The 13202-nt window shown below is 47.0% G+C and overlaps 1 pseudogene; it reads right to left on the reverse strand.

Moving 5' to 3' along the window:
• LOC122213116 overlaps positions 1–13202 on the reverse strand; it is a 28900-nt pseudogene that overhangs the window by 14603 nt on the left and 1095 nt on the right.

Raw genomic sequence — 13202 nt, forward strand, 5'->3', positions numbered from 1 at the left:
GCTCAACTCCCCACCTTCCCTGCCTCTCAGATGCAATGACTCTGAAGGCACATCCTGCTCTCCAAGTCCCCAGCAGGACCAGTCACCCAGGTGGTAAGTGGCCTGACACATTGGCTTCCCTACCTTGTTACCTTGAAACACTTAACAGTGTTTTCTGGGATCCCCTCCTAAAAACATGACTTGCCCTCAAATCCTTGTCTCAGAGTCAGCTTCTGGGGACGTCAGGCCAGGGCGGCTCCCCAGGCATGTTGACACTGAAAAAGGTCCTACAACTTCCAAACACCAGGCTCAGAGAGTGCAATGCTCTTCCGAAATAAGAAACCGTTTAAGTTCTGCACTTGCTCTCTAGTAAAAGACCTCTGGCTCTAAGAAAAGCCCATGGTGATGTCATTTCACAGAGAACTCCCCCAAAAGTTCTTCAGACACCCCCTTGATGTCTGCTGCTCTCCCATTCTCCAGTAGTTCAAATGAGTCCCTCCCTGTGGTTCAAGAAACAGTGATGATTTTCAGCGCAAAATAACCACATGGCTTTGGGCTAAGCACCACTCCAGGAAGGAGATGGTCATAATCACGGTAATGCCAGGAGCTAACGTTTATTGTTTGTCATACACCTGAAACAAGGTAAGACTTTACACAAATTGCTGATTTTGGTTCCCTTAACACGAAGAAATGTGGCTGCTTGGAGGCCAAGAGCACCTAGACACGAATTCAAAGTGGGCCAGTTCATTCAGTCAACAAAGATTTACTGGGAAAAAATATATATATTCATGGAGCACTTACTAAGTTCCAGACAATGTGCTAGGTAGAGGCGTTCAACATATGACCAAGTCACATATGTTCCCTTCTCTCAGAAGCCACATTCTAATGGAGTATTGGGTTCAATCAGGATGATTTTGCCCCCCCCCCCCCCCCCAACCCTGACCCCCAGGGACATCTGGCAATTTCTGGAGACATTTTTAGTTGTCATAATTGGGGAGTGGGTGTGTAACTGGCATCTAGTGGATAGAGGTTAAGGATGTTGCTAAACCCTGTACAATGTACAGGGCAGCTCCCACAACAAAGAATTATCTGGCTTAAGATGTCCAAAGGGTCAGGACCCCTGGGTGGCTCAGTCAGTTGAGCATCCGACTTCGCCTCAGGTCATGATCTGATGCTTCCTGAGTCCAGCCCTGCATCAGGCTCTAAGCTGACAGCTTAGAGACTGCTTTGGATCCTCTGTCTCCTCTCTCTCTCTTTTTCTCTCTCTCTCTCTCTGCCCCTCCCTGCCCCCTCTGACTCTCAAAAATAAATAAACATTAAAAAAAAAAAAAAAGATGTCAAGGCTGAGAGACCCTGTAAGAGAGGAAGAAGAGAGAATGGCAAAAACCAAACCGAGAATTTTGAGATGTGAAACCTGGGCTGGTGTCTTCCTCGTCCGCTTTGGTTCTCAATCTGGGAAATGGTATTTGCTTTATCATGAGTCCCTCGTCAACATCCACAGATGGAGGTGGGGTCATTGTTTAAACAAGCACACCCATCACGGAAAGGAATTCTGAAGGAGGTCCGAGATAAGCTTTCCACTGGCAGCACATTCCACAGCTCAGTTTGGTACTAGGTTGGCCGATGACGGCTCTCTCTGCCAACCCCACCCTCCTTTTTTAAGGAGAGATGCCCTGATGTGTCTTTTCAGTCATGTTACACATCTTATCATTTACTTATTCCACCACATTTCACGAAGGGTTTGAGGCAGCCAAGTAGATATAAACAATCATAAACCAAAACCAGGAACAATACAGATTAGAATAAGGGGCGTGGAGGGTTTTTCATTATGGTTGTTGTCTGTTTACAAACTCATCTTTTGAAGAACTCCCCCTCAAATACACCATGTACACAAACACACACCTGCCGGAAGGGGGTCCTGTACTGTCTGTGAGATTTGGATGTACTTGACTCTTCCCACGGCCAGCAGTGAATATGTGATCCCAGAGTGATCTGTCAGAGCACCACTCCGTCTGGCCAACATGATTGGTGCAGGGACCAGCATGCTATCGGAGACCAATCACAGACCTCTGTAAGGTTTCTTACAACCTTGTGGAGAACTACGGCTGTCCCATTCTCTGGGGTCTGCAAGTTAAGGACATGCTGCATTAGGGCTGCCAGCCCAGGCAAAAAGCCTATCTTAAAAATTAGGATGAGAGGGCTCCTGCATGGCTCTGTGGGTTAAGCATTCGACTCGGACTCAGGTCATGATCTTGCAGTTCTCAGGTTTAAGGCCTGTATCCAGCTCTGGGCTGGCAGTTGGGAGCCTGGAGCCTGCTTTGGATTCTGTATCTCCCTCTCTCTCTCTCTCTCTCTCTCTCTGCCCCTCCCCTGCTCATCCTCTCTCTCTCTCTCTCTCTCTGTCTGTCACACACATACACATACACACACACACACACAAATAAATAAACATTAAAAAAAGGTTTTTTTAAATTAAGATGAAGGAAGCACACAAAATCTACAGATGGAGAGATAGGGCTCTGAGAATACCTGTTGAGACCCAGCGATGTCTGAAAGTCAGTGACGTGGTCCACTGAATCTCTCTCTTTGCCCAAAGCTATCTACACATTCAATGCAATCCCAATCAAAATTGCACCAGCATTCTTCTCGAAACTAGAACAAGCAATCCTAAAATTCATATGGAACCACAAAAGACCCCGAATAGCCAAAGTAATTTTGAAGAAGAAGACCGAAGCAGGAGGCATCACAATCCCAGACTTTAGCCTCTACTACAAAGCTGTCATCATCAAGACAGCATGGTATTGGCACAAAAACAGACACATAGACCAATGGAATAGAATAGAAACCCCAGAACTAGACCCACAAACGTATGGCCAACTAATCTTTGATGAAGCAGGAAAGAATATCCAATGGATAAAAGACAGTCTCTTTAACAAATGTTGCTGGGAGAACTGGACAGCAACATGCAGAAGATTGAAACTAGACCACTTTCTCACACCATTCACAAAAATCAACTCAAAATGGATAAAGGACCTGAATGTGAGACAGGAAACCATCCAAACCCTAGAGGAGAAAGCAGGAAAAGACCTCTCTGACCTCAGCTGTAGCAATTTCTTACTTGACACAACCCCAAAGGCAAGGGAATTAAAAGCAAAAATGAACTACTGGGACCTTATGAAGATAAAAAGCTTCTGCACAGCAAAGGAAACAACCAACAAAACTAAAAGGCAACCAACAGAATGGGAAAAGATATTTGCAAATGACATATCGGACAAAGGGCTAGTATCCAAAATCTATAAAGAGCTCACCAAACTCCACACCCGAAAAACAAATAATCCAGTGAAGAAATGGGCAGGAAACATGAATAGACACTTCTCTAAAGAAGACATCCGGATGGCCAACAGGCACATGAAAAGATGCTCAACGTCGCTCCTCATCAGGGAAATACAAATCAAAACCATACTCAGATATCACCTCATGCCAGTCAGAGTGGCCAAAATGAACAAATCAGGAGACTATAGATGCTGGCAAGGATGTGGAGAAACGGGAACCCTCTTGCACTGTTGGTGGGAATGCAAATTGGTGCAGCCACTCTGGAAAACAGTGTGGAGGTTCCTCAAAAAAGTAAAAACAGACCTACCCTATGACCCAGCAATAGCACTGCTAGGAATTTATCCAAGGGATACAGGAGTACTGATGCAAAGGGGCACTTGTACCCCAATGTTTATAGCAGCACTCTCAACAATAGCCAAATTATGGAAAGAGCCTAAATGTCCATCAACTGATGAATGGATAAAGAAATTGTGGTTTATATACACAATGGAGTACTATGTGGCAATGAGAAAGAATGAAATATGGCCCTTTGTAGCAACATGGATGGAACTGGAGAGTGTGATGCTAAGTGAAATAAGCCATACAGAGAAAGACAGATACCATATGGTTTCACTCTTATGTGGATCCTGAGAAACTTAACAGAAACCCATGGGGGAGGGGAAGGAAAAAAAAAAAAAAAGAGGTTAGAGTGGAAGAGAGCCAAAACATAAGAGACTCTTAAAAACTGAGAACAAACTGAGGGTTGATGGGGGGTGAGAGGGAGGGGAGGGTGGGTGATGGGTATTGAGGAGGGCAGCTTTTGGGATGAGCACTGGGTGTTGTATGGAAACCAATTTGACAATAAACTTCATATATTGAAAAAAAAAGATTTCTTTCACTGGAATGTAAAAGATCCTGACACAGTCCAGGCATATAGCAAGATGCGGGCAAAATGGAAACCAGAGAGCAGGAGATATGGATCAAAGCAGGTTTGAATTTGGTTGCGTTTGTTGGTCACCAAAGGTTAGGGTGATCAGTTACATCATTCTCTGTAGGTTTGCCATGAGATCATTCAAGCTCCTTAGGAGACACCAAGCTTTTTCCTAGCACTGGCTTCTCAAAATAGAACGGACTTTGTAGAAGGAAATGCTCAGATACGGAGAGGACGCCCTCTTTGATGGACACCCTTCAGCAAATATAATCACGGGATTTGTAAAGCTGTTACAAAGACTCTTGTGGATGCTAAGGGATTCCCCCTCCTTACAGGGTTGGTCAGCTTGATTTTGTGGGATCAAGAGAAAGGCAATGTGCTCCAACTCTGCACACTTCTGAAGGTTCTCTCCCCTGGTGAACATTCCTAGAGGTGGTTCTAGAACACTGTAGCCACTAACAGTTCTCAGCCTGTTTTGCCCTTTCCTGCTTGGAAATCAGCTTACTTGTACCAGCTCCCCTAAAGAGAAGGGAAGCTCAGAAGAGTTAGAATCTCCTGTCCTTCAGCCCCAAGAAGGATGGCAGCGAGGTGCGTGGAGACGTTAGGGGGGCCACACTCAAGAGCCTCCCTTGTCCTCACCTCCTGTCTCCAGGATTAACACAAGCTGTTAGGATCTCACATTACCAGCAGGCTGTCACTGCAGTGAGAATCTCAAATGGCTCCAACCCAAGTCACAGATTGTCCCAGAGTCTCTGTCCTTAAAAAGGAGAAAAGCCACCATGCCCCTAAACTTGTCTTGGAGCAGTAACACTTTGATGAAGCCTAGTCTGATCATGTGCCTCACTAGAGTTCCACGGACAAAGGCAGGTTTGTAGCAGAGTATCACAACACGACACTAGGGAAGACAAGGTGTGTGTGTTTTGTTTGTTGTTGCTGCTGCCCTTGGAACTGTGCCAGTGGTTTTACAAGCGGTATTTCATTTACTGTACATGGCAATCCAAGGAATGAGATAGTAATACCACCACTTTCTACGGAAGGAGGGAGAGGATATGTACTTTGCCCAAGGTCACACCATTGGTACGAGGCAGAGCCCATGAGTTTGGACCCAAATCTACGGGACCTCCAAGTCCATGCTCTAGTCTCTGCCTCAGACCCTGACAGGTGGGTGCCATGGAACCACAGTGGGCAGAAGAACCCCCTGCCCCTGGGGTTCATCCAACAAGAAATGCCTTCCTTATCAGAGCCATGTGTGAGCTCACTGGGGTACATTGCCCATATCACAGCTATGTGCCCCCCTAAAGGAAATATGCAGATACATTATCTAGGGTTAGGGAGGCTAACCATCAATAAGCAGGCACATGGCTTAAACCACCCCTCCCCACCCCATAACAAAACCGCAGGCTGAAGAAAATACTGATAGAGGAAGCACAAGAAAACAATTGCGTCGACTCTCCCCTTCTCTTCAACAGCTAGCTTGTCACAAGGTTAAAAACAATGATGTTCTATTCAGATCAAAGCAAAGTCAGCCAAGAATAATCAAAACTCTCCTGTAAAATATTCAAAATATGGACTGTTTATTAATGGTAAGTTTCATCCTCAACATACATCATGCTTTGATGTTAACTAATGATCATATGACATCACCATGCTTACCAACAAATTTTAAAATAATACTGCACCTTCAGCTCAGCTTAAAATTCATTTTTATGTATGCCTTATAATGTACCTAATAACTGTTCACCGGTACACGCACATACTTATTAGTACAACAAATGTGTATGGATTAGGGTCATACTGAAAAAACATGTTAAAACATGTGTTCAAAAAGCTTCATAAATAAGACAATGGAAATCACCAACTCTGCGCTATAAACCAAATTCCCAAGGATTTGCCATCTATTTGGGGCACATAGTTTGGGTGCTTCTCAAACAATGTGCATTCATGCTACCTAGGGGCCTTGATAAAATGCAGATTCTATTTCAATAAGTCTGTGGCAGGGCATGAGATTCTTCCGCTCAAGCTCCCAGGTCATGAAAATGAGGCTGCTCCACAGGACACACTCTGAGTAGTAAGTTCCTAAAAGAACTATAATGGTAACTTTTAAGTGTCCACCTGACTGGGCCACAGGGTGCCCAAATATTTGGTCAAAGGTCATTTTGGATGCATCTGAGAATGTGCGTTTGCATGAGATGACCATTGACAGCCAAGAGACTGAGTACATTGTGCGCCATCATTTGGGTGGGCCTTGTCTAATCAGTTGAAGGCATGTACAGACCAAAAGGCTGACCCTCTCTTGAGTAAAAGGGAATTTTCCTGCCTGACAGCCTTCAAACTGGGGTGTCAGTTCTACTGATTTCAGACTTCCTAATTGCAAGTGCACATAATGTATCTCTCTCTCTCTCTATCTCTCTCTCTATATGTATATGTATATATCTAGATATAGATAGATATAGATATAGATATCGATATCTCCTATAGCTCCTGTTTCTCTGGGGAACCCTAATACAGGTACCTCACTAAAGAAACTATACTTTTCCTTGATATCACTTGTCCCAGTTCAGAACAATTAGGTTGAAACATTGCCATTTTTACTGTCAAAGATGATTGAATATTGACAATTTCATAAGGTTCAATTTAGTGTCAATTTCTTTTAAGATTTACTTGTGTGTTACTTGTCTCGAACCATTTGAGTGTTAGTTCTTTGAGTGCAGGGATTGTGTCTGTACTGTCACTATTATAGCTCTCAAAACAGTGCTAGGTATGCCATAGGTGCTCAATAAATACCTATGAAATGAATATGTGAATGGGTGAATGAATGAATGAATGAAGAATGAATAAAAGAGGAGATACTTTCTTTTGTAAACTGGGATGTCAGAAACCAGAATTCCTCTGTGCCAGATACTGTTCTATGCACTGTGGACAGTAATGTAAAGAGACAGATAATCAAGTAGCAAACCAGGAAATTAATAAGTTAATTTTAGACTGTAATGTGAAATGAAGCAAGTAACACCAAGCGATAGGCTGGAGTGGGGCGGGGGGGGGGGGCGGCTGTGGTAACTGAGCCTGGGTCTTCAGGGATGGCTTCTCAGAGAAGGCGACGCTGGAGCGGAGACCTCAATAGCGAGGAAGCCAGCATGTGAGATCTGATGGAGGAGAATTCGAGCCAAGCCAACACAACAGCTCCAAGGTAGCAATGAGCTTGTCATATTTGAGGAACAAAAAGAGAATACAGCGTTCCTTCACTTTCCAATTACAGCGAGCAAATAAAAGACCCCAACATTCCCAAACAGAGCTCAGAACCTCCTCATCTTGCTTCAAAGCTTCCAGGAGTCCCGAGGTCTAAACTGTGTTCTGACATTTAAACACTTGGCTAGGATTCCGGAGCATTTCCTCTTGTATCAGAAGCATCTTTTAGTCTTTCAAGAACGCAAGGGTTGTGGGAATGAGGTAACTTTCTGGAGCGGTGGTTACACAGGTACAGGCAAAGCTCCTCAAACCACACTTAAACTTAAAATGTGTGCCTTTTATCGTGTAACGTATACCCCACTGAAGGTGACTGCTAAAATGCAAGGACTCCATTGCCCAAAGAGAAGTAACCTGCCATGAAAAAGGATATAGAGAGACTACTCCATGGGCAACGAGATGTGCCTGCAAGAGTTTCTCCAAGCTGGGGAGCTGGTGAAAGCCAGAAGGTAACCACAGACATGCAGGATAAAGGGGAAGCAGGTAGAAGAGAGAAGAGGCAAAAGAAGGGAAGACATTTATCATTTGAGGCCACTTCTTTAAAAGAGACTCAAAAAAAATAAAAATAAAAAAAAATAAATAGAAGGGACTCCAGCTCGTCTGAAGCATGTTTGAAAAGCACCCGGGACACTGTGCTGTGTAATGTGCCACTTGGATTTCTGATTCTGTTTGAAGATGGGCAAAACAATGGCATGTGTTCCCTCCTGGCCTCAAGTTTATGGAGCTTCATACAGGCATTCCTGCCCCCAAGGTCATTTCTCATCAATGCCTCCTCAAAGGGCACTGGCCCTGCCAGGGGCAGATGCAGGAAACACTCCTGGTCTTGATCTTCCAGCGGCTCCTTGAACTGGCCTCCCTGCATGTGTTGCCATTTGCATAACCATAAGCACTTCTTTGTGATCTGAGAGCACGTAAGTCCTGCACGTGTCCACTCAAAGGCCGTGCAGTCTAGTGGTCAAGGACCTGTGCTCTGGCCTCAGACTGTCTGGGTTGGAAGCCTGACTCCTCCACTCCCCAGGGCCTTGTTCATCCTCATGGAAAGCAATCTGTGCCTCTTCAAAGGCACACTGTCCTAAGGCCTGCCTCAGTGGGGCAGGACCTGAAATTAAAGGAGAATTTATACCCAAGCTCACGGCAAAATAGCAGGCTGGACAAGGGTTCTTTAATATCACCCAGGCCAACACTTTGCAAGGTATTCAATGTGGCCATACCTGGGTCTTCTCTCCTATTCTGAACCTGTCACGCTCCGCTGCTTAACCCTGAAGGACTTAGGAGCCTTGACCAATGTCACACAGCTAAAAACATATAACAGAGCCAGACCTAGGTACCGAGTTTCAGACTACAACATTTACCCCTTTGGCAGGTCAGGGGTAGAAAATTCCAATAATAAGGGTGATGGCAAAGGGGTAAAAGTTGCTGAGCAGTGACCATAAAGAGGTCCTGTGCTAAGGGCCTCCCAAGCCCAGTCTCAGTGAAACGCTCGCACAAGCCTATGACATAGGGATCACCATGGTCGCAATTTACAGACAAGAACCTAAAACTCAGAGAGGGGAAGTCACTTTCCCAAGGCCACACAACTCTTAAGTGGCCAGGCTGGATGGAATCTCCGGCCATCGGATGAGGTCGGCCTGACTGCATCTCCAGGCACTGCAGGGACCAGCACTAAGGGAACTGGGTGGTGGTGGAGACGGAGGAGACCTGAGAGCTTCCTAAAGAGGGAAGTCACCCCCGGGAGGCAACCAACAGCTTCCTTGGGAAAATGCACTCTGGTGTTGTCGGTTCTACCGATTTCTCAAGAGAAGTCAGAAATTGGGATTTCTATGTGAAATCTCCTTGGTTCTAAGTTGGGCTCCAAACACAATACATAACAGACACTGAAGAAATTTTACAGCCCAGATGCAGTGAGGCTTGACTGGATCCGAGTTTGGAAGCCCAAGCTCCAGAGGACATTTCTGGCATGACCAGGAGAATGTTACTGTAATTGGCTTTTTGATGGTATTAGAGTTTCTGTCCTTCTTGAGTGCGATCCTGGGATTGTGTTGTGTGGGAAAATGTCCTTGTTCTTAGGCGATCCACGCTGAAGTATTTAGGGAGAAAGGAAGAGAGCAAAAGAAAATACAGAGTGGGTGCTAAAGCAGATATGACAAGATACTCATAATTGCGTGGCCTAGATTAGTAACTCTCAACTGGGGGTGATTCTACCCCCGGATGACATGTGGCTATGGCTGAGGACATTTTTTTTAACTCACAGCTGGGTTGTAAGGGGGTGCTACTGGCACCTAATGGGGGGAGTCGAAGCAGGCTGCCAGACACCCTACGATGCACAGAACAGCCCCCCACAACCGAGAATGAGCCGGCCCAATGGCAGTCGTACCGGGAGTGAAAAACCCTAAAGACATTTTTATCCTTCTTTCAAGTTTTGTCTTTTGTATCTGTAAAATGTTTCACAGTAAAAAAAAGAGAGAGAGAGAGAGAAACTTAAAAATAAGAATACATAAATAGTGGTGCCTGGGTGGCTCAGTTGGTTGGGCCTCTGACTTCAGCCTAGGTCATGATCTCTCCGTTCCCGGGTTCGAGCCCTGTGTTGGGCTCTGTGCTGACAGCTCAGAGCCTAGAGCCTGGTTCAGATTCTGTGTCTCCCTCTCTCTCTCTCTCTGCCCCTCCCCTGCTCATGATCTGTCTCTCTCTCACTCTCTAAAATAAACATACATTTAAAAAAAATACATATATAGCAATACCTTGCAGACTAAACCAGTAACCACAGCTGGTTACCCTGGGTAACCACAGCCAGCCACTGTTTGCAGTCACTTGTTCCGATACATGGTGGCAGAATATAAGGCTGCTGTGGCTGATGGATGAGGGTCTCTGAATATATTCCTATATCATGGGCAAGACCCCCGCACGCCCATGGATTCCACAGCTCCTGGAATTAGCAACTTTCCCCTGTTTTCGAGTCCCAGTCAGCCCAAAAAGGAGCAGCTGACATGCCCACGATTCTGGGTCTGAAAATTGACATCACGAAGGACTCTTCTGGGATACCACAATTGCACGGGTCACGAGGAGCAGTTGGTGATGTGGGGCTGCTTTCCGATGAAATGAGAATGAACCCTTCATCTCAGGGACCCGCACAGCCCAAGACAAAATAAATTAAGAGGCTGTGGTCGAGATGGTAATTTCACCCGGAAGCTCTCAGGTAGCTGGGTGTATGCCACTCGGGTACCCGCTGACCTGTGGCTGGGACTTGAAATGGTTAATTGCATACACAGGGCACCATGCATTTCGACGGTCCTGGGGGCAGCCCCCAGCACCACAAATACACAAAGCAGAAATACGTGCAGAAAACACACAAGCAAATGCAAATAAGAGAGTGGCATTGGATTAATGCATCCATCTCCAAGACTGTAAAATAGTCCCAAACTCAAGAACAGTCTTCCTTAAACATGTAGGCCACTTTTGAGGAGCCATTCAGGGAGGCTGCTACATGCGGATTTCTGGGGCTCATCCCAGACCTTTACTGACCCGGAATGTTTCCCTTTCTGGACAGAACACAAGAATATGCATTCTAGGAAGCTGCCCACCCCCACCCAATGCTCACTCAAACTGAAAACACACTTGAAATCAGGGGGCTGGGGACTGCAGTTTTATAACTAACTGGGTGACCTTGGAGAAGCCACCCAACCTGAGCCATGATTTTGTCATCTATAAGTGGGAACTATTAGCACCTGTCTCCTAAGGTGGTCATGCACACTAAAGGAGTGTTTACACACACATGCACTCAAGTACACACACACACACACACACACACACACACACACACACACACCCCTCTAGTGCAGTGCCTGGCAAATGTTCTTTCCTTTTCAGTAACAGTAACTGGCCACGCACTGGAAAGCCTAGAGAGCTTTACAGAAGTACAAAGACTCAGCAACCCTAGAGACTGTGATCTAAATTGCCTGGGGCAGGCCCCTAGCAACAGGGTTGTGTTGTTTTGTTTTGTTTTGTTTTGTTTTTTAAAGCACTCCAGGTGGTCCTAAACAGCAGCTGGGGTTGAAAACCACACCTGGGAAACTGCCAATAAAAATCAACTATCCTTTCTCTTCAAGAGAATGTACTTCCATGGCATTCTGGAATTCCCAAACTGTGTATCAGGAGAGTCTTGTGTCCAGGCTCTTTCAGAGGTGTGGATGCCCCGATATTCCACACCCAACCAGCCCTTTGGTGGTCCCTGAAGAAGTGGCTGCAACCAACTAAGCTGGGGGGATTCTCTTCTCCAGACAGAGCTGCAAGGTGGCAAGACAGGAATAAGATTCCCTCCTGAGCCCTCAGGTCTTCGGTGGAGCTCTGTCTCAACAGGAATACCCAGATCACACAGAGCCTGAAGATCACACATCACCTTCCCCCTCTGCAGGCCAAAGGGAGCCGCCCACCCTTAGCTCAGCTCCCACCTTCCCACCTCCCCTTCTCCCGCCTTTCTTACACTCCTTCACCTGCCTTTCCTACCCTCCTTCATCCCCCACCCAAAAACCCAGGAGGGCTCCTTGGCATCGCTGGTTTGCAAGGGAAGGGCTCAGTGGATACTTCAGCAGAGGAATTAATATGAATCTGCAAGGCAGCCTACCTATCCCTGGGGGACTCTCTCTCTACCAAGGCCACACTCGTCGCCTGCCACAGTCCCTCCGCCCTAGTCTTCCTTCACCTTAACACAGACCCCGGGAACCTACAGGGACTGGCAGGGACTGCTGGGAAGTGAAACTCCTGCCTGTGGGGCTGGCCACAGGGCATCTTAGAGGTGCAGGAGGTGGGCGGGGCCAGCGTGCTACTCTCTCAGTTGGTCAGAGTTTCCTGAATCCTCTCCAAGCTAACTTTTGTGCTTCAACACCCCAACATCCACCCACACCTCCCTGCTGACCCAAACCAAGAGGAATTTCCTCACCTCTTGCCCCAAATCCCTCCCCTCTGGGGGGGAAAAAAAACATCGGATACTCTGCGTATAAATAGAAAATAATTGCTAGTGCGGTGGTAATGTTCCTTCGCCTATTTTGGGTGGGTCTCTTTGTTCAGGTTTTTTAGGCAGACGCACCGAGTTCCTGCATCCACAGGAGCACACATGGGCCCCCGCCGGAGGTGTGGGGAGGGTGTGTGTCTGTGTGTAGGGGGTTGGGGGGGGGGACACATGGCGACCCCGTTGCCCACACTCGGCAAGATCGAGCTAGCTAGCGCCCAGCCATCCAGCTGTTCCAAGACCGCCAGTCGCTCTCCAACCCCGCCCCGCCGAGACCTCCTGCCAACCCTGGCCTGCGTCGCGTCTGGGGGCTGCTTCCCGGTGGCTGTGTACTCTGCCTCCAAAGTTACAGGGTTGTGCGAATCAATTTAGACACTTTTTTAAAAGGCACAAGGAAAATCGCTCCATTAATCCCAAAGTGCCTTCTCCCATCTGCTGCAACTCGCCATCACTAGGACTTGCAAAATGAAAGTTGAGGGAAAGTTGAGGAATCAGTGGGGCAGGAGGGGGGCTCCCGCCCTTGGAGTCCTCGACAACCCCTGCAAGGGGCACAGCGCAGGGCGGAGGCCCTGGCCCCCAGCAGGGAGAAGTGGCGACAGCGGAAAGCGGGCAGGGGTCCGGGTGGCGGGGAGGCAACCAAGGTCCCAATTCCAGGAACCTGGCAGCTCAGGGAGAGAGAGAAGAGGCCGCTCCAGGCAAGGCTTTTCTTCTCGCCCTCCCCTCTCTCTCTCCACC

The sequence above is a fragment of the Panthera leo genome, chromosome A2 (assembly GCF_018350215.1).
Source record: "Panthera leo isolate Ple1 chromosome A2, P.leo_Ple1_pat1.1, whole genome shotgun sequence".
In the NCBI taxonomy this organism is placed as follows: Eukaryota; Metazoa; Chordata; class Mammalia; order Carnivora; family Felidae; genus Panthera; species Panthera leo.